This window comes from Camelus bactrianus, chromosome 12 (assembly GCF_048773025.1).
Source record: "Camelus bactrianus isolate YW-2024 breed Bactrian camel chromosome 12, ASM4877302v1, whole genome shotgun sequence".
Taxonomy (NCBI): domain Eukaryota; kingdom Metazoa; phylum Chordata; class Mammalia; order Artiodactyla; family Camelidae; genus Camelus; species Camelus bactrianus.
In genome coordinates, this window is record NC_133550.1 from 13,749,865 (window position 1) to 13,776,467 (window position 26,603).

The window sequence follows — 26,603 nt, forward strand, 5'->3', positions numbered from 1 at the left end:
AGCTGGCTGACGTAGGGGAGACCAGAAGGCAATCGATCAGAGTCGCCCTGGCAACAGGGCTGAGCCTGAGACAGACAGCACGTCGATAATGAAATCATCGTTAAATGACTTCAAGCCCTAATTAATAATCCAGGCCAACCGAGGCCATGCCTGACTGGGGCCGGGGGGAGGGGATGTCATTGTTGGGGGAGCATTGGAAGCTTCTGGACAATTAATCAATTAATCCACTCACTCAATAATTGGCTCCTTTGTCCTCTGCCGTGCCCCCTCCCCCACCCCATCCACTTCTGACTGTGGAAAGGGTAAGAAGAGATGTGGGGCTAATCGTTTCCAAGGGTCACAGTGCCTCCTCCTCTCCTTTTTATCCACCCGTCTGTTTCCTAAACCAACTCACAAAAACCTTCCCCAAGGCTGGACTTTCCTATGCTCATCTACAAGACCCACCAAAGGAGGAATATTTCAGGACCTGGAGCCCTACCTATCAGATAGCTCCCCACACCCCACTACTCCTTATCCCATCTCATCCCCACCCCCCCCACACACATGCACACACAGGCATGCACACCCTGATTGAAGAAAGAGCGCTGAACTCCAAGTCAAGAGAGAAAGGTAAATCCCAGCCACCCCCGCCCACCACTAAATATATGACCTTGGGCAGATTACCTGCCCTCTCCAAGAGCCTCAGTTTCCCCATCTGTTACCTGACAGGATCCAAGTGATTTAAGATTTTCTGAGATTCCTCCCTGTCCCATACATAGTGTCCTATAATGCTAATAATTGGACCTGGATCCTCTCCCATTCCTCTTTCCTCAGTTTCCTTACCTTGGTGAGGTTAGAGGGGGATTGGAAGGACTGCCAGGCACTGATTTTATCAAGTGCCCCAACCCCAAAGAATTCACCTTGAGACCTGGAAAAGGGGAGATGGCAGAAGAGTGTATGGAAGGACCTTCCCCCAGCCCATCCCCCACCATCGTTCTGGTCCTTACCACCCACCTTGCTTATTGCTCTCCACAACCCCCAGCAGGAAATGAAAAAGGTACAGGAAATTGCACTTTAAATCCCCTAGCTCCTGGCTCCCTCCACCAAGCCAGGGAGCTGGGGACAGACTAACCTCACAGACCAGGCTTTCTCTGTTTGTAATTAGTAAGCCACTTAGGAAGGGAGGGAGCTCCCTGCACAAAGAGCCCCTCCCACCAAAACAGCCAAGTGGGCTTAACCAAAAAAGTGGTGTTGGTGGAGAACATGTGGGTTTGGAGAGAAGGAACCAGAGGATCCTGGGAGAGATAAAGAGAGTCAGTGATACACCTGGCCAGTGATACACCTATCCTTCTGAGAGAGCTGATTTATAGCGCCCCCTGTAGCTAGATGAAATGATGTGTAGCCAAAGGCTGGGATGGGGAGGGAGGGTGGAGAAGGGAACCCTCCAGAGAACCCTGCAGAGGAGACCAGGGAGAAAAACCCACCAGGTCCATCCCACCCCCATGGACACTTAGTACTTTAATAAAGTTCAGAATGTCCAGGGCTTATGTGTAATTAAAGCCAGGAGCTGGGTAATTACATTTTTCCTCCAAATTCTACCCTTTACCCTCTTCCTCCCCCACATACACACATCTTTTATGAAAGATACTGAACCAGATCCTGGACTTTAGAAAATGCCTCCACTAAAGAGATGGGCTTCATTTTAGCAAGACATTTGGAATACACTTTGAAAAGAATTTCTTTAGAGTTAGGGTTGGCAAATCCTAGAGCAAATGAGAAGAGAAGCACACGCACACAGGGAAACACACACACACACACACACACCCCAAACAGGAAAAGGAAAGCCCTCTCTTGGTTTTTCTTATTTTTTATTGAAATGTCACCGACTTACAATGTCAGTTTCAGGTGTACAGCAAAGTGGTTGGAAAGCCCTCTCTTGACTGCTATTTCTTTTCATGTGGGATTGACCTCCAGATGATGTGTCCCACATTATGGGGCAAAGTGCAGTCTCTCTAAACATTAGAAAAATAATTTCCCTCTAACCCTTAGCCCCAGGAGAGAGATGATCGTTTCCCTGCAGGGTCACAGTAAACACACTGCAGAAGGATCACACAGCCTGTAGGTAAGAGGGCCACATGCAGAGGCCTAGCCTGGTGTCCTGTCCCCTAAGCTCTCCTTCTGTTTTATCTCACCTCTCTGCACCTCTCAGTGTCCATTCTTTGAACTCACCCTGTGAACACAGTCCTAGGGAAGGGAAAGGGTCCAAAGAGAGAAGAAGACAGAGCCCTGATCTCTGGAATGTAAGAAGAGAGACAGGAGACCCAGACAGAGAGGGGAAAAAAATGCACGTAAGTTAACAGAGTGTAGCTAGGTCCTTCAAGTGCTGGGGCCCCTGTGGAAAGGAGAGCAGAAATAAAGATCAAGAATATAAAGCAAGATCAGAGAAGAGCAAATGTCGAGTTTAGAGGCTAGAAAGTGCAAAGGAATTGGGAGGCAAAAGGCTGATGTGCCCAGCAGGTGTGGAGAGTAAAAGCTGGAAAGACATCAAAGATGAGGATGAGCATGATTTAAAATGTCTTATACCTGTAGATTTATAAGCCTTTACAACTCTACACAGTTCTTTTGCCATCAGTCTCATTTCATCCCCGATAACACGCCACAGAAGCAGGTACCAGTATCACAATTTTATAGATAACGAAATGAAGGCACAGAGAGGTTAAGTAGCCTGCCTCAGCTCACAGAGCTGGTAAGTGGCAGAGCAAGGAATCAAACTGTATTCTAGTGCCAACTCATGCAGGTTCTGCTTTGGGAAGCAGCGAAGCTTGGGGCCTAGCTGTGTAAAGGAGAGATGACTCCCCAGAGGGTAGAAGACCTGACTCCTGGTGTCCTTTTCAGCATGTTCTGCTCAAGACACCCCTGATAAGTTAGTTATCTTGTCTAGGCCTCATCTGTGAAATGGTGAAGTAATATTTTAACCTCTGAAGATGGAAGGCTAAACCAGGTAATTCACTGAAGATTTTTTAGCTTTGAAATGCATTATTCAGTTCATGAAAGGGCTGAATAGAAGGCCCAGCCAGGATAAAGGCCTCAAAGCCTTGGGTCTCCCCATTACTCCTCCCCATCCCCATCTCCCTTCTCCCTCTTTCTATCTCCTGACCCCTAGAGGCCTCTTCTCCACATTTCACAGCCTGAGCAGCTGTCTCCAACCAGCCATGGCTCACCAGCCCATGAAATCCAGGCTCATTCATCCTTATACCAGAAGAGGACACATCAAAGCCAGGGAAGCCAGACTGATTTCCCAGCATCTTGCCCACCCAACCCCGGACAGGGTCACTGTGGAGCTACAATGTAGGACATTTTGCACTGCTGCTCCACAGCCCCACCACCACTGCCACTCATCACACCCCACCCCTGGAGGGATGGTCCACTTAGACATCTCAGCCCAAGCCCCTCTGTCCAGAAATCCTGCCCTCCCAAACCCTGCCTCCTCCATCCCTCTGCCTCTCCAAAACACAGTCCCCAGCAAACACACATGCACACCTACACATTTCTTCCTCATCTGCCTCCAATGGACTTACTGAGAGGTCTAGCTCTGTTTTTCTCCTCTCGATTTTACAGCTCTCTGCTAACTGCTTGAGTACCATTTCCCTTGTCTTCCAGGAAGTCTTCTGGACTTCCTCTTTGTCCTCCTCCATCTTCCCTTCTTTGGTCATTCCCAGCCTCCTGTCACCAGAATCATGGGGTTTGGCCCAGTTGCTTTTGACCCCCTCAACTCCCAACTCAGCATTTGCTGAGGGAGTCCCAGAGCACGGTGTCTCTAGGTCTTGGCTGTCAGCCTCCTCTTACCATCTGCCTAGGAGCTCCCCTCAAGGCAGGGCCCGTGTTCCTCCCTCTGGATCTCCCCTCATGCAATCAGTGTGACTCACTGATTCTGCTCCCTAGGAGAGAGAAGGAAAGTGAGAAAGAAACCCAAGCACGGATAGAATTCTGAGCCCACACTTTGCCCTGTAAGGTTTAGTGTCAGAGAGACAGGCAGCTGGAGGGAATTAATCTCCTGTGCCGTATTGCTTTCCTTTAGAAATCCAGGGCACCTCTGGAGGTGTGTGTGTGTGCGCATGCGCATGTGTGTCCTGCATGGAGGGGAGAGGAGGACGTGGATCTCAAGCTCTAGGAGCCTAATTCCTGCTGGGGTGGGAGTATCGGGGAAGCTGGACTCCTAGACCCACTGCAGCCTCCCCGCGGAGACAGTCCTCTGCAGATGCAGAGGGCAGCCGCTGCAGGACTGACACAGCCTGGACCTTGGGCATGCCTCCATACTCCCTGGGTTTGAATCTGCTCAGTCCAGGGCACCAATCCACATGGTTCCCTATGCTCTGCGGTTAGTTGCAATCCCCATCCTCCCTTCTTGTCCACACTCGGTGCTCAGAGCTCAGAGCATTTGTTAGGATGCACCACATTAAATTCCTTATAATTCAATTGGTTTGGGGCCTATAAAGTCTATTATTTTGGTTCTTCTCTCCTTGAACCACTTTTTTAAACTCCAGGCTAAGGAGATGGAGGAGCAGATTGAGGAAGGAGGAACGATACTCATGATCTAATATGTACTGAGTACATGTGCCAAATGTGTTACATTCATAATCGCAGCTCTAATTCTCACAACAGTCCCATGAAGCACCTAAAATTATTTCCCACGTTTACAGATGAGCAAGGCCAGCTTAAGAGGCTACAAAGTGAGCAACTAGGGCTGGGATTCAAACTCTGTCCAAGGCCCACTGCTTACCCATTGTCACCCACAGCCAGGGACGTCCTGGCAGGGACTTGGGAGCCAGCAATCAATGCCTGTAGCTTCACAAAAGGAAGGCAGAGAAAACAAGCTGGACTCAAACTCTGCGTGGCTCAGGCCAAAAGAGCCCCAGTCAGGACGGGGCAGAGGCAAAGCCCAGGAACCACACCTGAAACCTAGGGGTAGTCACAGAAAGAACCCCGATGGAAACCGACAGGGGGTCCGGCAGAGGCTGCGGCCGCCGCAGTCAGAGAGCGGGCGGAAGGAAAGAGAACGTGGACGGGAGGCCAAGGCGGGTGTAGACAGAGCTGAAGGACAATGACACGGAGAAACGGGCTACAGAGTCCACGACGCGAAGGAGAGAGCGATGGCGGCGGCAGGGGGAGGGAAGATAAAGTTCGGGCGAAAGTCTAAATCGCGGGAGGGAGGGAGAGACCCTGAGGAAGAGACACGGAGACTGCGGCAAAAAGAGGCCCCGAGGGTTAGAGGCAGAGCGTGGAGAGGGGGAGCTGGAGTCGGCCGCAGCAAGGGAGAGAGGGAGGGAGGGAGAGAGAGACGGGGGAGGAAGGGACAGACCCGAGTAAACAAGCCAGAAGCTCACTCTGGCCGGCTGGTGTGGGAAGAGACCTTCATCTCAAGGACACTGGGATAGTCAGATGGATAGTGGAGAAATGGGAAGCGGTGACCCCGCCGGGGCGGGCACCCGCCCAGCCGGCCGCCCCCGGGCAGCGCTGTCCTCGCCCCCGACGCCCCCGCTCCGCGCCCCGTGGACCCCGAGCGCCCCCACCCTCACCCTGGCCACCCCCGCCCCGGCTCAGTCCGTGCTCGGCGTTGGCATGAAATTGGCTGCAGCGGTAATGAGTCCGCGCAGCGCGGAGGAGGCTGAGGGCCCGCCAGGGAGCCTTGCGCGCCTCGTTTAGCTTGTTTATTGTTCAGGCCTAATTAAAACGTTCCACCGCGCTGCGTTTACATCCGCCCCCCGCTAATGAATTCTCGGCCGCCGGGCGATTTCGGAAACTGCCGCGGGCCGGAAGAGGGGTAGGAGATGGCGGGAGTGAGGAAGGAGTGAAGAAGGGGACGTGCGCGCGCGCGCGCGCGCGCACACACACACACACACACACACACACACACACACACACCCTTCCACGACCAAAGGAGCAATTAGACATCCGATAATTGGCTCCGAGGTCCAAGCGAGCGCCCCCAGCCCCGTCGCCCCAAACCCCGGCAGGCAGGCGTTTGGAGGTGTTGGAAGGCAGGGCTCAGAGGAGGGGTGGGGAGGAGGAGTCATGAGTGAGTGTGTGTGTCCTGTGCGTGACAGGCCTGTGTGTGCCTGAGTGTGTGTGCGTGTGAGTGCACCTGCTCTGAGGAGAGCATCCGCTGAGCGGCCTGTGTGCACAGGTCCCTCTGGCTCTTCACGCGGGTTTCTTCCCCGCAGCGGGAGTCTGCGCTTGGCTTACAATGTTTCTGGTCTTTCTGGGCGTAGCATTTTGCCGTTTTGCTGTTTGCCTCCTTGTCACGACCTCAGAGAGGGCAGATGGAGCCAGTGGAGGGAGAGAGACAGACGGTGATGCTTGGGCAGCCAGGGCTCCCTGCCGGCCCCACTCCTACAGACACGAGCACTGGGACGCGCGCGCGCGCACACACACACACACACACACACACACACACACACACGCTCGCACACACACGCTGCCCTCCACCACATGCAGCCAAATAAAATACACAGAAAAGCAACTGAGATACCATTCACACGTGACCACCTGGAACACACAAATGAACAAACGCTCTCAGACACAGCGACTTGCCAATCACACAAGCAGATGGAAAGACAAGAGCCTGGAGCACAAAGCCACTTGGCAAAAAGCCACCTGGATGTACATCCTCCAACCCCCACCCCTCGCGCATACACACATACACACACACAGATGGGGGGGGACATGCAAATTTGCATACACAGTTCTCCAGACAGTTGTGTGTGAACATACTAGAGCTTGACACATGTCAGTGTACCATCCAGCGGGCCCCAATTCCCCTCACAGCAAATTCTGATCACCCAGCCCTGCCTTCAAAATCTGCCCCTCTCTATTCCCCTTCATGCTGGTTCTGCACTCCAACTCTATTCCAGGACAGCAAAGCTATCCCCTACCTGGCTTAGGGTTTGCTCCTCCTGCTCCATAAGGGAGAGGTGCTCTTTCTCTTTTCCTATTCCATGTGTTGGGTTTCTCCTCCACAGCCCACATATAACCCTCCTCCTCCAGGCAGCCTTCCCTGATGAACTAACTGGCTCTGATTCTGAATTTGCTCTAGTAATTTGCACTTGCTGATCTGTGCAGTGGTGAGTGTCACCAGGTTACTTTGAATATTACATTGGCAGGAAAGGGGACTGTAAGCTCCCCAAGGGCAGAACCACTTAACCAAATATTTCAGGCGAATGCCAGGTCTCATCCCTCCAGTGTCAGGCTGCGAGTGTTCCTGGGAGTACTATTACCTGGTTTTAACAGACAGATGGAAAAATGAAACTGGTCCTCGAGCAGCCACCAGGAAGATGTCCTTCTGTCGCATCCTGCAAGTATCTCCTTCAGAATGACTTTTCAGAGGCCCTTTGGAGGAGGACATACCCTCCGCTGTGTCTGTCCACATTCACCTTGTTCTTAACTGGAAATACTGCTTCCTAACTGGGCGCTCACCTTACTCTCCAGCCTTGGAGAAAACTTGGCTATTTTCAAAAATTAGATCCACTCTACAGAATAAAAATTTGCCTCTGGTGAGGATGCTCAGAGCTGCACTGCAGGCTCTAAAGGGGATCCCCAAAGGGGAAGGCCAGGAATGACCAGGCAACTGCAGCAGCAGCAGCTGAAAGTGCTACTTTGAAGAAGATGGCATCCATTGGAATAGGTTCTTTGTACTAAAAAAAAAAAGTCACCCTAAAAACCCTCCGGTTGACTGCCTCCCCAAATCACCGCAGGGTTGTTTCATCCCGGCCCAACCTCCCTGGGGAGACAGGTGCCCTGCCTGCTATCCCTTTTTCCCCTTAGTCTGCCTTCTTCTCAACAGCCTAGTCTCTCTCCATGCCCCTTTGCCTCCTGCAGTTAGAGACTGCCTCCCTCTCTGTGTCTTTCATCCACACACGCCTTTGTCATATTTCTTTCTCCACCTAGGTCTTTCTCTGTCTTCTGTCAATTTCTCCACTCCCTTTCTCAATGTCAGTTTCTCTCCCCCTGGTCTCTCTTAAGGCTCTGCCATTTCTTTTCCTATCTCAGTCTTTCTCTAGCTGCCATCTTTTTTCTGTTCTCTCCCCCATGCTGCACCTCCATTGCTCAGAGCAGTCACTGCAGAGGGAGGGTGTATGGAAGTCTAGTTCAGCACCAGATGATTCTGGCATTTTGAATAGAGCCCTGAATTGCTGTGTTACTGCTCACACGCACACACACAGAGAAAGAGCCTCTCTTCCCACTGGAGCCCTAGGTCCTGAGAAGCCAGCAGAGTCCTAGACTCAGGGTCTCCATTCCATCCTCTGCTGCCTCTACTTGCCCCTTCTCACTGCCTTCCCACCCCTCCTCTGGCTCCCATATCCTCCCTTCCCTTCTCTATCTCCCTCTCTGGGTGATCTTCTTAGCCCTGGCCCCAGCTGGATCTGAATGTGGCTCTGAGTCCTTGGCTTTTGGATTCCTCTGAGCCCTGGTCCAACCCCTGTCTCTGAGTCCCTGTCTGTCTCTGCTATCTCTGGCCTCTGGGTGTCTCTGTCTTTGCGTCTGTCTTCCATCTTTCTCTCTGCTCTCTGGATGCTCCTCTCTTTGCTCTATCCTGTCTCTGGGTCTGTCTGCCCGTTTCCACTCTGCCAGTGTCTGTCTCTGTTCCCTCTGAGTCTCGATCTCTTAATCGCCGGGGTGCTGTGACCGACTCTGCCGTATTGGTCCCACAGTGTCAGTCTTGGCTTGAACTTACTGGGTCTTTCTGTGCCTGTCTGTATGTCCACCTCCCTCTCCTCTACCTCCCTGCACTGCCCCGCGGTTACGGGTGGGCTGGTGCGGAGGACTTCGAAGGGGCCGCGGCGGGCGGCCCTTTGTGTGAAAGATTGACGGCAGCGCGGCGCAGCCTCCGCAGCGCTGATTAGGATGCAGCGCGGGCTCCGACTGCAGCATTCTCCTCCTCGCCGAACGTTCTCCACGACTCCTAATGCGAGCCCCTCCCTGCCCGCTACCCCAGCCTCTCTGGGTCGTGCAGCTTACCCCTCCTCCACACCAGTTCGCCTACTGGGAGCCACTGGAAATTCTGGGAGGGCACCCAAGTGTCCCATTCCTCACTCAGATATCCACACGTCTTGCGCATTTTAGGAGCAAAGGAACGAGGAGAGGTGGGAGGTCGCCCGGAGGTGCTTTGCCGGAGGGGGGCGGGGTGGGGTGTGAAGAACAGAAATGTGCCCGGGAGCTTTGTCTTAGCATCATCCCGGGTCGAGAATAGCCTAGCAGCTCCTTGCACCCTCAGACAGGCACATGTGAAGCAACAAGTCCACGGAAGAGATGGCGGTGGGAAAAGGAGCAGGAGATATGCGTGCCCCTCGCTTCTCCCCCCAGCATCTATAATCCTTCCTTGTACATAGGAAATTCGCAATAAAATTATTGACTCACATTTCACCAGTTCTCCCCAAATTTGCACCTAACTCCGTGGAGCTCAGTTCCCTTAAATATGCTTCCCCATTCCCTCTCCTCACTCACCCCCAGCAACTGAGTGTCTGCCACCTGGACAATTTCCCCTACGAAGCCTTCCAAGCACCCCAGTGATCATCTGACCCAGCTCCAAATCCCAGTCATTCCAACCACTCCACCCCATCATCTACCTGATGTTTCTCCAACCCACTCTCCCTCCCTTGCCCACCCAACTGCAGCTTGGCCCACTGAGTTTTCCCCCAAAGACAGTCACTAACAAGCACTCAGTCTAGAAGGGGAGGGCCAAGGGCAGCCTGGTGGGTGGGAGGGGATTCCAGAGCTAGCAAATAACGAGCCCTGTCAGCATCTGTCAAATATGCCATCTCCCTCCATCATCCCTGTCTCCTGCCTCCTGGCTCCTGCCAATCCATCTCCCTGCTGACGCTGATGACTGAGCTCAGGTGCAAATTCACGGAAGTCTAGATGCATAATGCCTGGTTCTCTCCAGACCCATTTTCTCCAAGAATGTCACTAGACCCTGACGTCTTTCTTTGAAAACTCCCGAGGATCCTAGGAAGCTGGGGTAGTAGATGGAACCCAAGAGGAAGAAGAGAAATTGCCCTCTTCGCTCAATATCTTGATCTCAGCCCCTTTTATCCCCCACACATCCCCAAAAGCAGAACTTAAAACGTCAGGCAATGGTATAGTGGGTTCAACCTCAGGAAGACCTTCCCAGTCTTAAGGAGGTCGTGAGTGCCTCCAGAAGCTAGGGAGATTGTTGGGGGACGGGGGAATACTGTTGGACAACCAAATCAAAATCGCTTCTTGTAATATACGCAATTGCCACCAGGGGGCGAGGGACGCAACTCTGCGGACTTAAGCAGGACCTTCTCAGCGGCGACCTGCGAAGGGCTCAGCAGCCACAGGAGGGCGGCAGAGAACGGCGCTCCCTGCAGAGACAGACCTCGGCCCTGGGTGCTGAGATGGGGCTGGACAGCCTAGGCTAGGGGAGTCTTGCTCCAGCAAGAACCCATGGTTTCTGAACTCAGGAGATTCCTCCTCCAGCCCTTTCCACTGGCATCCCTTCTCTGGCTATCAGGCCCCGGCAAGACCATCACCCACCCCAGCTCCTTTCCTTTTTCTGGTCCTCCATCAATGGGGCTGCTGACACAGAAGGGCCCTGTGGCTCTTCCATCAAGGTTGTACAGCAAATGACACCCAAGCTCAAAGAGGTGACATTTCATAGGATCCCAGCGGAAGCCAGAACTAGAACCCAGCTTTTCTTGATTCTCAATACAAGGGTCTTCCCATTGTCCTGGTGGCTGCTCCTGAAAGAAAAGTATACATTACAGGCTCCAGGCGAGAGCCAGCTCACAATCCTTGGTTTAAAAACATCAATGTCAGGGAGGGTGGTATAGTTCAGTGGCAGAGTGCATGCCTAGCATGCACAAGGTCCTGTGCTCCATTCCTAGTACCTCCATTAAAGTAAATAAATAAAAGCCTAATTACCTCCCCCCCCCAAAAAAAGAGTAAAAAATTTAAAAGTCAAAGCTAGACTCTTCCCCATGTTTCCATACACAACTGATGCACATGGGACTCTTAACCACAGAGCACAGAGATGCACCCCCTCATCCTTAGGCACGCACACCCCTCTGCCCCCTCTTCCCACTTCCTGAACTGCGTGAGAGGAACTTCTCTTCCTTTACAATTTGTGCTTTTCACTGTGTTTGCAGAGGCTTCTCCAGCTGCAGACAGATAAGCACTTTCCCAGTTCTAACCTTGGTCCCTCCTACCACAGCCCTGTTCGGATGGAGGAGAGGGGTCTCCCAGGGTCCCCCACTCTCTCTTCCCAGTGATCCTGTCTCCCAGGCCCTTCACTGCTCCTCGCCTCTCCTATTCCTCAGCTGCCTGCCTCCTCCTCCTCCTCCTCATCCTCATCCTCCTCCTCCTCCTCCTCCTCCAGATTCTTCTTGCTGCCGCTGGCCCTCCTTTAACCTCAAAAGCTGAGTAACCTGAAGAGGTGAGCACAGACTAGAGAGAGAAGGAAAGGTGGGAGGGACAGGGAGGAAAACCCAGCTACAAGTCAGGAGAGGGCTCTGTCCTGTTCCCTTTACACTTAGCTGGGAAGTTCTACTTAGAGTATGACCCTAGTCTTCTGTGTGGTCCTCACTCCTTCCACTCTCCTTGGGGGATGAGCAGAGGGGGAATGCATGCTAACTTCTGTGCTAAGTATATGTATACACGAGTGCCACACCCTACTCCTTCCAGATAGCCCCCCTGTACGTGTACCCCACACCATTCCCCCACCCAGGGCCCCTTCTTCATAAAACAGGAGGAGAAAAACATCCCAACCCCTCAAAGACCTTATTCCAACTTTCATTCTCCAAGGGAAATCTGAAAAGACCAAACCCTCCCTCGCGATCTTTCCCCCTCCCCGTGTGCTACCTTGTCCACTCTGGCTTTTGAGATGTCCCCCTCGACCCTCAGGTGCAGCCCCCTGTCCCAAACTTCCCCAGGATTGAGGAGGCACCAGACAGAGCCACCACCCTGCAAAGGACTGAGACAAACGCCAATCATGTCGGGGCCTCTCCCGGTGCCCATTCTGCTTTGAATTCCCAAGGTCAAAACCATTCTGGTGTTATTAAAAACATAAATGTTGCATACCAGGCAGCGGGGGGAAAAATTATAAGGCAGCCAGACGAGAGGGAGATGGAGGGGCCGGTAATTGTCTTCGTCTTCCCAGAGTCAAGCTCCACGGGGCTGGAGCTGCACACAGAACATTGCTTTTTAATTTAACTCAGTAAGGTCAGCGGCAGCAAATGAGGCAGGGGAGGAATGGCACCTCAGAGGGAGGGCGCCGGGGCACAGCCCCCACCTGGAGCCTGCGGGGGCCGGGGCTCCTGGCCAAGATCTCCAAGCAGTGCCAGTGGGAGCAGAGGGAAAATGGTAGGGAGGATCCAGTGACTCTCAGCCCAACAAGGAAGGGGGCTGGACCAGGAGATGGAGGAGGAGGTACCACTGTGAGAGCTTCTGAGTAACTGGGATTTGGGTACAAGGAAAGAAAAGGGCCTTAGGTGAGACCAGAAAGACTCAGGCTGATGGAGACAAACACCATCCCCCATCTTCTGTCCGCACATACCCACTCTACAGACAAGAATAACAAGGGTCATGGTTGGAACTCAGGGGTTCACCTTCCCCCAGCACCTGTGAATCCTTAAGTCTAAGCAGAGAGAGTTCTCCCATGAGGTGGACCGCTCTGTCCCATCCCCTTCATCCCCAAGTATCCAATGAGGCAGGGCAGCAGAGGATGAAGGAGAAACTGAGGCAGAACTACCCTTCCTCAGAACCTTCCTCACAGGTTTCTTTCTCTGGCTACCTTCCCCTCTGCAGTTCTGCCAACTGTATGGTGGTTCTCTCCATTTCCAGTGTGATAGGAAGGATTGGAGTTAGACCACAGAAGGGACTTTCCAGATTAGCATCTTAGTCATAGCCACAACGCAGGCTGGGATAGGGAAGGCTAAGGAACCTGAGCTTTTCTGAATAGTCCCAATGAGCTGAGCATGAGGAGATCAGAGAACCTGGAAAAGATGGGCAAATTACTGGGTGTGGGGGGAAGGGTGACTTTGAAAAAGTTGTGCACCTATCAGAAGCAGTGACATCGAAATACACTTTGGAATTTATTGGGAAGTTCTTCTGCAGATCAGACCTCAACGCCTCCTGCTTTCATTTCAGGCTATTTCCCTTTTAGGGCTCTTTGGGGAAGGGAGAATTTGAATAGTAGGTATGAGACTTGAGGACAGAGTTTCAATTATCTCTCTCCATCTAGAAGTGTCCTTGCCACTTGGCTTTCCTCCCAGGTTTCTAGTCCCCCGTCAATTAAGAATTCAAAGGCTCCCTAAGGAAACCTCCAGTGTCAATTAGGAATTCTGAGGCCTGCTACCCTCAAAATGCACATTCCTCCTGGACTTCCTGGCTCTCTCACCAGTAGGTCCTACTCTCAGCGGTAGGACCCCAACCCTGCAGTTCTCAGTGCCTGCCACAAGGTGGCGGCCAATGCACCGATTGGTCCAAAGCTAGAGCCGGTGTCTCACCAGAGCGAGGACCCTCTCCACCCAGATCTCCGCTCATCCCACCGCCTCCTCCCCAGGCAGGATGTCAATCCTGAGGCCCTCAGGAAAAGAAGAGCTTGCTGAAAGAATTCGGGTTTGGGAGTAAGCTGGATGAAGGAAAGGGAGAGTGGAAGAGAAGCCGGAGAGAGAAAATGAATCTGATGAGGCCCAAAGGAAGAACAGGTGGTCAGAGGCAGTGTGAAGTCCAAGTTGAGAAATCACAGTGGAGCTGCCTGCCACTTCCCACCCCAGGCCTAGCATCCCAGGGGCGCCAGGGCAGTAGTCTAGGGGGCCCTTTTAACTGGCCCAGAGGCCCCCAGGAACAGGAAGAGGACTGGGAGCTGGGGGTGAGGCCTAACCCAGAAAAAACACCAGGATAAAAACCGAAAAGGGTCTGCACTGCCACCTCCCCCCTCGGGATGAGACCTAGTTGGATGCCATTATCTCTGCCTTTCCCAGAACACAGAAAACAGGGGAGGGTTCAGTCAGTTCTACCCTGCAGACCTGACCCTCCTGGTGCATGAACAGGGATCCTGGGAGGGAGGAGAAAACACAGCCCTGCCCATGGAGACATCATTCCATCTGGGGGTGGGGGTGGGATCAGGGATGAAGCACACAGCCAGAAAGAGGAGAGAGAACACAGAGAGCCTTACAGCTACACTGTCAGTGATTTAGAACAGAATGTTTGGGATCCAGAAACAGGAGGATTAATCAAGGAAGACTTCCCAGAGGAGGAGAGTATGGGGTGATATGGCAAAGGGCCGAGAGGCTAGTCTGCTGGAAGAGGAGGAGAGGAAATGGCTCCTACTGGGGAGAGACAAAGAGGCTAGGAGAGGGGGAGGGAGGACTGAATGCTGGGACGGGTGCCCAGGTACATCTAAGAGACCAGATGGAGGTCCTGCAGAGGGAGCATGGAAGCTGAAGGAACAAGTGTCGGTGGGTGAGAGGTCTTGAAGCCCAGCTGGGAAGGCTGGAAAGGAGTCACTAGAGGCTTCAGCAAGAAGGGGGACAGCACCCCAGTTAGCTGAAGTATTCCTCCTTCTCTCCCAAACCCCATAAAACCAAGAGAACAGGAGCAGAGTCTGAGGTCCTCCAAATGGGACACAAGAAGGATTCCCAGACCAGGAGGCAGAGGCCTGTGTTTTCCAGAGGTTGCCATCATGTAGCAGGGGACACTGAGTGAGTCTTCCACCTCTGAGTCCTCTGGCTCCTGTCTGTAAAGTAATAGAGTTGGAGCCCATGGTCTCTGAACCCCCATCTTTGAAATTGTCCTGTTGATCACTGCCCTCCTCCCCACTAGGCTTCAGCTCCCCATTCTCCCAGTGTCCCTACACTCCAGACCCTATGTACGCAGAAGAAACTGCTTCCATGCCAGGGGGCCGGGTTGGGAGCAGGTCCCAATTTCACAAACTCACCTTGGGCTTAACTGGGTGCAACTGCAGCAAGAGGATTCGAGGTTAGACTTGGGAAGAACTTCCCAGCACAAGGGGTCTGAAAGCCTCAGCTTGCAGGTCTCTAAGAGACAAGGACACTTGTTTTGGATCTGTCTGGGCAGTGCTGACCAGAGAGAGAAGTTTTCACTGTGGTTATAGTCCCACCAGAATCAGAAGTTTGCACACAAAGACTTTCGGAAACTCCACCACCCTAAGGCAGAAGGAGTTGAGTCTAGAGCTAGGACTTGCAGCCTGATTAGAAGACATTCCTAAAACCTGGTGGCAGAAGAGGAGCAGAGACTATGCGACCCCTCCCTGTCTGGGCACCCTCTGGCCCCACCTCCTTATCACCCTCCCCTCATAGCGGGGCCTCTGAGCGCTTCCAGTTCAAGCCTAGAGTGAAGACCTCAGGGCCCAGTTCCACCCATTCTCAGAGCTGGGACCCTGACATCATCCCCCCTTCCCTGGTGGGGCAGAGGCACCCACCTGCTCAGGCTACCCAATCCCCCACACCCCAAGCAGAAACAGTCTTCCTCTTCTGGCCTCTCACCTCAGTCCCACCACATACCACATCCTGGAACCTGCTAGAGGTTGGGCAAATGAAAAACATCTTCAGCTGTGAGTCTTCAGGCTCCCCCAGGACATCACATGCACACATGCACCTCCACACACACCGATGCACACACTCATACAGACACATACCCTCAAAATACACACATATCCACACCCACACATCACAAACACGCTCACACATATGCAACACAGACACAGACTCATAAATTCCTACTTTCACAGACAGGCATATACACACAAACTTACACATACTCTTACACTCATCAAACACATATGGACACATACATGGGTCTCCACTCCTTTCTCCTGATTAAGGATGAAGAGCCCAGACCTCTAGATTCCAAGGGTTTAGAATGCCCAGCGGGGAGGGTGGCAAGCAGGGAAACCCACCAGAAACCTACTTCCTGTTTTCTGACCTAACTGGAATTCCCTTGCTGTCCTCCTGTTACTGCCTCCAGAGTCTCTGGGACCCTCACCCACACCGTGGAAGTGGAACCTGCAAAGCTCTCATTCATTCATTCATTCATTCAACAAGCATTTTTGAGTACCTGTCTGCCACTTACATGACTGACGATGAGGCAGACACAGAAAAGAGTGAGACCTGCCTAGTGGCATGGTGGAAAGAGCAAGAGCTCAGGAGTCAAGGATCCGAGTTCAAATCCTGTCTTTGACTCTTAATAAGCTGTGTTACCTTGGACACCTTACATAACTTCTCTGAGCCTCAGTTTCATCACCTGTAAGGTGGGGTTAATAAGATTTACCCAATAATTCTATGAGGATTAAAAGGAAAAGCCTCTATCAGCAACGTGTCCACCTTGGAAAGGCATCTCCTTCCCTTCCCCAGTCCCTGTGATGAGCGCCTCCCCAAGTCCTGCAGCCCTTGAAACAGGAACCCCCGGGTCCCTCAGCCTCAGACCCCCAGGTGAGTGCACTCGGGAAACTTGATCCCCGACTTGGCCGGCTCCATCCGACTCCCCCGCCCCTCCTGGTCCATCATGCCTCTCGCCCGTTTGCAGGTCGCGTTTTCCGTAATAACCTTTAATGCGGCTGGCCACGGCCCAAATGTTCGCGATGGAGCGCTGGGCCCCGCGCATCAGATGGACGATGAAGTGTTAATCATCCCCCAGGGAGCAGTCCCGCGGAAAGTCGTCATTAATTTCTCTGAATTACACCAATTCCGAGACATTCTTTATGGACAGACAGTGCGGGAGACAGTTATATGACAGGACTTGCTGTGCTAAGCAGATGTGGGAGAGATTGCGTCGCCCCATGAATACTAAACAATAGCTCGGAAGAAACCCCACTAGCTTCTGCTCTCAGAGCTGGGAAGCGGCCCAGCCCACTCCCACCCTAATGGGCACACCCAGCAGGTGGCTGGGGCTGGGGCACGGGTCAGGGATTGCTCCCTCACCCCTGCTTCTTAAGTGGCCTCCTCAACTCCCCTCCAGAGTCAGGCCTCAGCCTCAGAGTGGGAAGAGACTCTGGGGGTCTTACCCTCACCCTTCTGGGACCATCCAAGGACCCACAAACACCCTTACTTTCTCTGCCACAGACTTTGCACTCCACGTTCCCCCCAGAGCCTGACCTGCTCTCTGAACTGCTGTCTGACATCCCCACTCTGATCGTTTCCCAGATGTCCTTTTTGACACCTCACCACCCCCACCAGCACCATCCCTGAGTTTCCATCTGACATTGCCCCATCCTGGTTCTTCCACCTCCCCACCCTGACCCATCTACCATCTCATCCTCCTCCACCTGCTCCATCACTCCCCTCCCCTCCCCCACCCCTCTGATCCCCCTTATCCTGCCCACCTCCCACCCTGTTCCCCTACCCTCCGGGCTCACCTCCCCAGCCTGACACTTGCTTCTCTTGCCCACCTCCCCAGACAACCCCAGCTCCTAGTGGGCTCCACTATCCCATTTCCTCCATCTCTCCAACCTGCTGCATCCTGCCAATTTGCCCCATTTCAAGTCATTTCCCCTATATCTGCTTTCACATCTCTTCTACTCTTCAGAATCTGGAAGGGAAGGGAGAGGTTCAGAGCAAAATGAAAGGAAGGCTTGCCCCCCCTTTCGTCTCTCCTCAAGTCCTCTGCCTGCCCTCCTCCCTCTCTTTCTTCTGACAAGTGTAACCGAGAGCCGGAGAGACTTCTCCCTACAAGCAAAGTGGTGGGCGGGAGTCTGGGGAGGAAGAGGGTGACCAGGGAAAAACCTGCCGAGGCAATTCGGTCACACCTGAGGGAAGCCCCGCCCACTAGGGCACGCCCCGCCCCCTCCTGAGGGGCTTCGGGTGGCCGGGCCGCGCCAGCCCACAGCTCGCCCCGCCCCAAGTCCGAAAGGACTCTTGGCAGCGCGGGGACCTTGGTCACCCCAAAGCCACTCCCCCTCGAAAGAAGGCAGAGACCAAGGGGAACTAGTCCCCCATCAGGTGGTCCCACCCACCCCCGCCTCCACTCGGGCAGGAGGGAAGAGCCCCCACTCTGTTCCTAGCGCGGGTATGGAGGAGAGAAAGGAACGTGCGCAGCCTCTGCATCTTTTCTCCTCGCAGATAATTTATGTCTGAGAGCCGAGCAGATGGCGGGTAATTTAGCAATTACCGTGTGCAGGAACGGGACTCGAGCCTCCACACGGAAGCCAAAGATCCCCTGCCGCAGTCTCATCTTCTCTTCTGCCTGTTTTCTCTATTTTGTCTCCCATTCCTCACCCCCGCCACACCTTGCTGAATCCCAACGATCAAGGGGCGAGGATCTCCTTCTATGGGCCCCTTTTCCTCCCGATCCCTCCCTGTATCGGAAGGAGGATTTCTGCCTCAGAAAAAAAGTAGAGCTGTCTGCTCACTGGAAGTTCTTCCTCTCTTCTCACCTTAATCTTTCTTGCTGCTGTAAGTGATCACACTGGGAAATTATGAGGCTCTCTCCCAACCTTCTCTCCTCCCCTCATTTCTTCAGGTTTTCCATGATATTTCTCCCAAATATATAGATTCCAGATCCCAGGCTTCTAGGCTTTAAGATCAACCCAGGAGCTGAGGAGTCTGGGTATTTGCCTGGGCAGCAAGGGGGAAGGCAGTGGTTAAAGCTGAGAATGGTCAGAGAGCCCTTTGGCTCTCTGTGCACACAGTGAGTATGTAATAAGTGTGAAATGGCTGATTGAGAAGCTGAGCTTAATGAGATGAGGGAGGGTAGAGGGGACGGGAATGAGGCTGGAAGGTCTGAAATGCCTCCTCCCCATTCCACTCCCTTCTTCTCTGGGCCACTTGGATAAAGGATGCTCTAAGACAGGTCCTGAGCCTGGAGACCTCCCTAAGCTGAGCAAGCTGTCCTCCCCTCCAACCACCTTGACCCAGCCCCGCCCAGGGCACCAGGACACCCACCACCAAGAGCCCAGGCAACTATACCCCACACTCACCCTCTCTTCAGCCAGGGCTCCCAAATCTCTGAACCCTAACCCTACAAACCAGCCTGAATGCCCCCATTCTGGCAGAAGCTTAGGTGACCTCTGGACTCCGAAGAGCTGGGCTCTCGGGCTTTGAGATACCCCCACCACCACCTCCCCCAGATCCTCCTCATTCCTCGACACCAGAGGAGCACTAATTAATTAGCGTGTGCAACCAGCCATGGGCACGATCTCGTTACTCACCACAGGGACCCGCTGTTAACACACCAGACCCCCGGGAAGCGGGCACACACTAATTACACAGCCAGCAGCTCGGCTAATCACAGCTCCTGGTGACACTGTGGCTCACAGAGGAATCCCCAGCTTCCCTCTCCCCACCCCACCCCCCAACCCCCTAGAACAGGAGGCTGGAAAGGAGGCGGTAAAGACTGGTTAGGAAAAAGTTGAAACTTGCTGAGAAACAGGAGGCCAGCCATGGAGGAGCTGAGGGGAGAGTGGGGATGAAAAGTTAGAAAGAAAAAAGAATTTTCCTACCAATCACTTTGGGCTATAAACAGCCACTCTGTCATTAGTAGCTGCAGCAAGAGAGAGTGCTGGTTAGACTACAAGAAGGACTTCCTGAGGCACTGCTAGGGTAGGATTGGGTCTGGGAAAGAGCAGTTTTTCTCCCTATAAGCAGGAGGCAGGAGAAGATGGCCACTGAGGTGGAGGAGGAAGGGAGAGGAGAACCGTTCCAGGAACTCAGGTATCTGGTTGCATCCTGTCCCCAGCTGCAGTTCAAGGGTAGAGAGAGGAGGCAGCCTCGCTGCAGACACAGATAGACGGCTTCCCCCCACACACGTCCCATTGACTTTGCCATTCCGCTGTCACTCCACAGCTTCTCCAAGATTTAACATATTGACTCTTCGAGCTGCAGAAAATTGAATTTTCTTCATTACGACTGTCTCCCGACAAAAGCAGCTCATAAATTCTCCCATCTTTTTCAGGCTTCCCACCCCCTCCCCACCCAACGTCTCTCCAGAGGATTCACCTATGTGAACATACAATTCACATGAGTGTAAAGGCAAGGCATGAGCAGCACTCTCCAGGGGCACACCCACCAAGAGCATCCCTCCCTGCCCATGCACAGACACAGTCCACACCCGGACAGGCCACTGCTCTCAGGAACGAGTTGCCTTCCATAACCAGGGTCGGTGTATATGGTACTCATGTGCCCCAGAGAGCAGGTAGAGTTGGTCCATCCCAGAGGACTAAGACGCCCTGTGCCTCAGCCATGCTTGTACTTCTCCCGTATCCTAACAGCAGTCTCCACGGATGTCATTCCCACATGGGACAGATTCATATGTCCTGACACGCAATATTCACTCCAGGTTCATCTCTGTGCTACCTGGCCATAGCTAAAGCCCCTTTCCTGCAGTTTCAGAGCCCTGCGCACCATCCCACCAGGGGATGTGCCCACAGGCAGGAAACATGCACAAGTTCTCATGATGTGCACAGACACAGAGGGAGGAAGGGAAACATCTCCTAGGACCTAGCAGGGAGTCTTCCTTCACGCTGTAGCAACTGGTACTACCTCCCCCAACACTGCCCCAGACCCAGACACACACTAAGGTGGCCCTGCATGGACTACAGCCTAGCCCCTCGGCAGTCCTCCCCACGGTACAGATGCCCCCTTCCGCCTCCCCACCCCAGAGTGTGCTCTCTCCATCTGACTCTCCTCCACTTCGGTCCCAGGAACAGAACTGGGGGAGGGCAGGGCCGAGTCGAAGTTCTTTTGGATACCTGTGCCAGTCTGGCAGCTGAGGCTATAATGGATGGGCAAGAGGCCAGGCTGATGGCCTGCACCATGTGGGTCGTGCCCAGGGCCAGATTGGGGCGGGATGTAGTGGGCTGGGTGCCCAGGCACTCCACCCTCCAAAATGCCACACAATCTGTGAGTGAAAAGAATCAGAAAGAGGGACCCAGATAGATACAGACAAGGGCACCCCCTGAGACCAGACTGAGCCAATCTCTGCAGGGATCCTGGCGTCTCAACAGCTGCTCCGTCCCCCACAGCTCTGACCCAGGCACAAAGGGAAGTTCCCCCAGATGGCAGGAGGGAGGCCAACCACTTTCTTTTTGAGTATGACCAGCCCAACCTTACACCACAGGAACTAGGGGTTTTGGGGGTGCAACCAGAAAAGAGGAGAAGAAAGATTCCTCATTAGGAGAGGAACTGAGGCTTGGGGGGGGTCTTTATGCATTTTTATGTGTACTAACTAATGTGCAAATGTTATGCACAGTGCAGATGAACATCTATTGTCTTTGTAATCCCAGCCTGCTCTTAATGGTATTTACACACACACACACACACACACACACATATTCTTTATTTTATCTATGATTGGCTCCTCTGTTTCTCCTAGCGCCTGAATTTCTGAACCACCCTCCATCTTCTTTAAGAGCAAGTCTGGAATTACAGAAAGGTGGCCAGGAAGGCCTAGCTCCACAGGAATAACATCCTCTTAAGGGGAAAAGGCCACTTCTATGATCAGTCAGCAGGTGGCCTAACGCCCTACCAACACCTAAAGTTCTTTTCAGAGGCACCTTTCCCCCAAGGACAATTCAATCAAATCTAGAATGTTGACTCAACCCCAGGTTAACAGAAAGAGAAATTGGCAGATGTCTAAATTCAATCTCTGGCACCCTTGCAGGGAGGTGAGGCCGTATAACTGGTTATCACCAACGGAATATAAGCTGAAGTGATGTGTTACTTCCAAGCTGAGGAAGTTGAGTGGTTGTGGCTTCTCCATGTGCTTAATTTTCCCCATCTGCTGGCAGGATGACACCTGGGCACCCCAAGGCCACATATTTAAGACGACAGACCCACAGCATGAACAGATCTGGATTCCTGAGTTACCTGACCACAAATACCCACACTGGACTATGTGATACATAAGTCTTTATCACGTTAAGACACTGAGATCTGGAGGTCATCTGCTGCAGCTGTTATAGCTACTCTAATAAACAAATCAAGGTAATGAGGCCAACAGGGCAAGAAACCAGGCATAAGGCACTATAGAATTTGGACTGCAATGGATGTAGAGGACAGAGGGAAGCATCTGGGAGTCAGAAATTCTTGAATATCATACTAGCTCTGTGACTTTCGTCAAGTTATCTAGTATTTCTGAGCCTTGGTTTCTTCATTGATAAAAATTGCACAGTAATTATACAAGCCATTTCAGAGTATCAGCTGTGAGGATCAAATCAGCCCAGGAACATAAAAAGCTTTTGAAACCAGAAAGCTACGCTGTCATTGGCTATTATTCCAGCAGTCGACACATAATGCTTATTTACAAATCTGTTGAATAAATAACTATAAATGAATGAGATTAAGTAGATGCATGAGTTCTCAGAGCCACATCTTCTCCCTACTAATAAAGGAAAGACTAAGGTGACTTGAACACTTTGAGATTAGAGTGGGTCTGTGAGTCCGTGGAGTGAAGGGGGAGCTGCAGGACCTGGGTATTAGTGAGAACCCTAAACCACCCTTCCACCTAGCCTGAAGAAATGGAGCCAAAGAACCAAAAGAAAAAAGAAAATGGGTCAGGGGTCCTAAAGAGAAGTCCAAAACAATCAAACCTTGCCCTAAAATAATGTTAATGTTTTTCCTACTGTTACAGACTGATTGTTCGTGTTCATTCAAAAGTCATACGTTGAAACCCTAAACAGCAATGTGATGGTGTTTGGGAGGTAATTAGGGTTAGATGAGGTCATGAGGGTGGGGCCCTCATGGTGGGATTAGTGGTCTTATAAGAAGAGATCAGCCAGCTTGCCGTTCCTCACTCTCTTCCACGTGAGGACATAGTGAGAACTTGGCTGTCTACAAGCTGGGAAGAGAGCCCTCGTCAGGAACCAAAGCAGTCAGCACCTTGACCTTGGACTTTCCAGCTTCCAGAAACATCAGAAATAAATTCTTGTCATTTGTGCCACCCATTTCTATGATATTCTATTATGGCAGCCGGAGCAGACTAAGATACCTACTTCCCACAGAGTCCACAGTTTGGAAACACTAGTAACAGGCTACAGTGTCTGATACACCAGCTGCTTCTGTATGTTTGTAAAGCACCCAGCAGAGCGCCTGGCACATGGCAGGCACTCAGTAAATATTAGCCATTATGATTTTCTCAGAAAGAATCTTGTCATATGGGAAAAGTATGGGTTTCAGAATAAGATTGTTCTGAGAGATCTTAGGCAAGTTCCTTTTAGAGTTGCAGTTTCTTCATCTGTAAAATTTGGTAGCATCTTGCAGGGTTATTGTGATGATTTGATGGGTGAAAGGGACCTCTCACATACTAGGCATTCAACTAGCAGTAGCTCCTCCAAGCACTCCAACAGCCCAGGACCCGCTTCCATTCCACATTTATTAAGTATCAGGCACTGGGCTAGATGACGCAATACCAGAGTTAGGACTTTTACAAAAGAGAAAAGAGACTCTAAACTTCAGGAAGATAGGATTCATTGAGTGGCAGCTCCTCCGCCCACCTCTAGAAAGCCTTCCAAAGATCACGTCAATTTTCCCCCAGCCCCATCAGGAGTTAGCTTGTATCCTGAAAACATCAAAAGTCCCAAGATCTCACCACCTCACTCAGAAGCATTCTTTAATCCCTACAACTGTCACTTCCACTCATCTTTATAGTACTAGTCCCCTCATTAAAAAATCCTCAGTGACTAACTTCCTACTCCTAATGGGAATCAAGTCCAAACCTTTTAACTTGACAGAAAACACCAGCTACTATAAAACAGAAAGCCCAAAATGTTAGTGGTTTAACAGAATAAGAATTGATTTTCTTTTTGGTCAAGTGAAGTCCAAAACACATGTTCCTAATTAGTAGGCAGTTCTCTGCCAAGTAGTGATTTAGGAAACTAGGTGAATTCCAACCTGTGGCCCACCATCTTTAATATTTAGCATTCAAAGTCACTGTGATTAAGGTCACATGCATTAAGCCAAAAAGGAAAGAATGCGAAGGATCTCCCTTGGGAGGTTTCCAGGGCCAGGCCTGGAAGTGCAACACATCACATGGAGGGAAACTGACAAGTGTGGTCCAGCTCTGTGTCCAAGAGAAAGAAGGAAAGAGATTCTGATAAATACATAGCAGACTCTGACTCATCTAGTATTCAAGATTCTCCATATCCTGGCTTAAACTCACCTTTAAAATTTGATGTTTCAAAATTGATAACTTTTACCTTTCAAACTTAATACCATTATCCGAGTATGGCTATTAGTCAGCTTTGCTGCTATAACAACCAATCCCAAAATCTCAGTGACTTAACAGCAACAACGATTTATTTCTGACTTACACATATGTAGGCCATGGGCAGGTCTTCTCACTCGGGGACCCAGGCAGAAGAAGCAGCCCTCGTGTGGAAAATGCCCATTCTAGTGGCAGAAAAGAACAGGAAAGGGTGAATTCACATGCTTAAACATGGCATGAGTCACATCTGTTCACATCCCTTTGGCCAAAACATGAAAAATGATGGTGTCCAAAGTCAATGAAATGAAACATACACTCCTTCCACAGGAGGTACTGCAAGTCACTTGGCCATGGGCAGGTAAGGTTAAATAAATTCAAACAAGTCAGTCTAATACAACAGCCATCTTCCATCCAGAGTACATGATACACATTACTAATTAATCCTAGCACTCTCCTCAGAATCCTTCTCAACACAACATTTCAGGCAGTCATTACTAATAATCTGAGTTTAAGAAAAAAAAATTGAAATTGATGTGCTGTTCTTATATGACCCTCTAGGATCCAGTAAACATTATACATTTCCATCACTGCATCTTTGCTTCAGCCTAACTTAAGCTTGTCTTTCCCAGATCCTGTCCTGCTAAGCTATCCAAAGCCATCCTTTAAATATCTCTATTTTATATTCATTCCTTCAACAAACTTTATTGGATACCTAGCATAGCACCTCACACACCTATTTGTTGAATTAATCTGTTTCACACCACCTTGTACCTTGTACATAAATGCTCAGTGAACATTTGTCCCCTGATCAACAGCACTTTTGTTCCTAAGGACAAAGGTAGTTAGAAGCCCACACCAGGAGTTTCTGGGGTGGTAGTATAGTGTACTGACTAGTTAAGCCTAAATCCTGGTTCCACAACTTACTAGTTGAATGATCCCAGGTAAGTGACATAATTGTCTGTGCCTCAATCTTCATCATATGTAAAATGGGGATAAGAATAGGGCATACTACATAAGACTGTTGTATTAAATGGAAAAATCCTTAGCATAGTTTAAACACATTGTAGACACTCAATAAATGGACGTTGTCATTTTTTTTAGCTCCAGTTGAGACTGACTTTTCTTTTAAGCTTTTATTCTGGGTAGAAGACAAAAACCATGAACAACTGAGACTTAAGGTCCTGAATAGGCCTCACTCTTGAAACACCCCAGGACCTTGAGCCGGCTCTGCAACAAACAGCTTGTTCCCTAACTCATAAATCCTGACTAATGACACAGACATGTCACCTTAATGTTTGTGAAGCCCAATGACTTATTGTTAAGTGCTTGGAGATCTTCAGATGAAAGGCACCCCAGGGCAGGCACCAGACACCCTATTCAGTCATAAAAGCAAGATAGTACCCCAAAATTTGGAAAAGGCAGAGGCTCCCTAACTTAATGCAGCAGAGAATGAAAACGCGCACCCAAGGAGTGCAAATCAATCCTTAGACTGTAACCCCTTAAGACAGAGACAGAGAGAGAGATCATTTTGAATGCCTCAGACTACTCCTAGGGTCTGGAGAGGGAGAGGGAGAAGGATGCCTAAGTCTTTACCAGCGACTTCCGGTGTAGGAGGAGTGTGAATCTTTAACCTCTCCTAGATAAAAACAGGAGCAACAACGTGTACTGTTATCCCAATGAATTTAAGCCAGTTAAAAGGTTTGGGCTAACTAGCCCCCTAAGTGTCTTCTTTCTGAATTGTGACCTGTCCTGAATTACGCCAGGTTCCCTTTTCAACTTGATTGTTCTCGCTTCATCTCCCTCCTCTCCCCACCTTCACCACCTCAGACAATAGATTGTCCTCCTGGACCAAGAGGACACTCCGGGTAGCTCAGTCCAGGAGTGTAGTATTGGCAGGCCCCTGGCATTGAAACCCTCGAGTTGGAAAAAAGTCGTCAGCGGTGCACAACACAGTTTTCACAAGGGCTGTCCCTGGGGTTGCAGCAAAGAAGAAACTGCTACCACAGTTACTAGCTTCCTATCCCCTAAACGGTAAGTAGCTGTGACGTAGGGACGAGAACGCTTGGTAGTCGTGCAACCCTGGTGTTCTACCACCTTCATAGCTTTGATACTTTAGACCGATTCTGTAGCCGTTCTGGGCTTTAATTTCTTCATCTATAAAGAGTAGGTAATAAAACTGCCTATCTCACAGGTTGCTGTTAAAAGTAAACGAGAGCATGTACCTGAACTCGTTGGGCCCAGAGTATAAAACAGGGGGCGTTAGAGCCGTAACTTCTCCCCGCCCCCCAACCACGCACGTTACCAACCAGCCGTCGCCACTAATTTAGCCTGCCCCCTCCTGAGGAATCATGGGCCGTGAAGTCCTTTGGTTGCCACACCCTCGCTTGCTGCCATGGAACTGAGAACTACGTCTCCCAGGATGCCGCGGTGAGGCGGACGCCAAGACCTCC

General features: G+C 51.3%; 1 protein-coding gene and 1 long non-coding RNA gene across 2 annotated transcripts in view; one reads left to right on the forward strand and one right to left on the reverse strand.

The window, feature by feature from the left end:
- Window positions 1–26,464, reverse strand: part of LOC105076298 (uncharacterized) — a 150,769-nt gene extending 124,305 nt beyond the window's left edge. The window contains exons 1-2 of the long non-coding RNA XR_006728163.2: window positions 26,376–26,464; window positions 24,260–24,338 (exon numbers count right to left, since the gene is read on the reverse strand). This is a non-coding gene — a long non-coding RNA (uncharacterized LOC105076298). The remainder of the gene's footprint in view (window positions 1–24,259; window positions 24,339–26,375) is intronic.
- The window catches only part of ATP5MC2 (ATP synthase membrane subunit c locus 2), a 284,046-nt gene that overhangs the window by 210,775 nt on the left and 46,668 nt on the right, over window positions 1–26,603 (forward strand). The window lies entirely within an intron of this gene.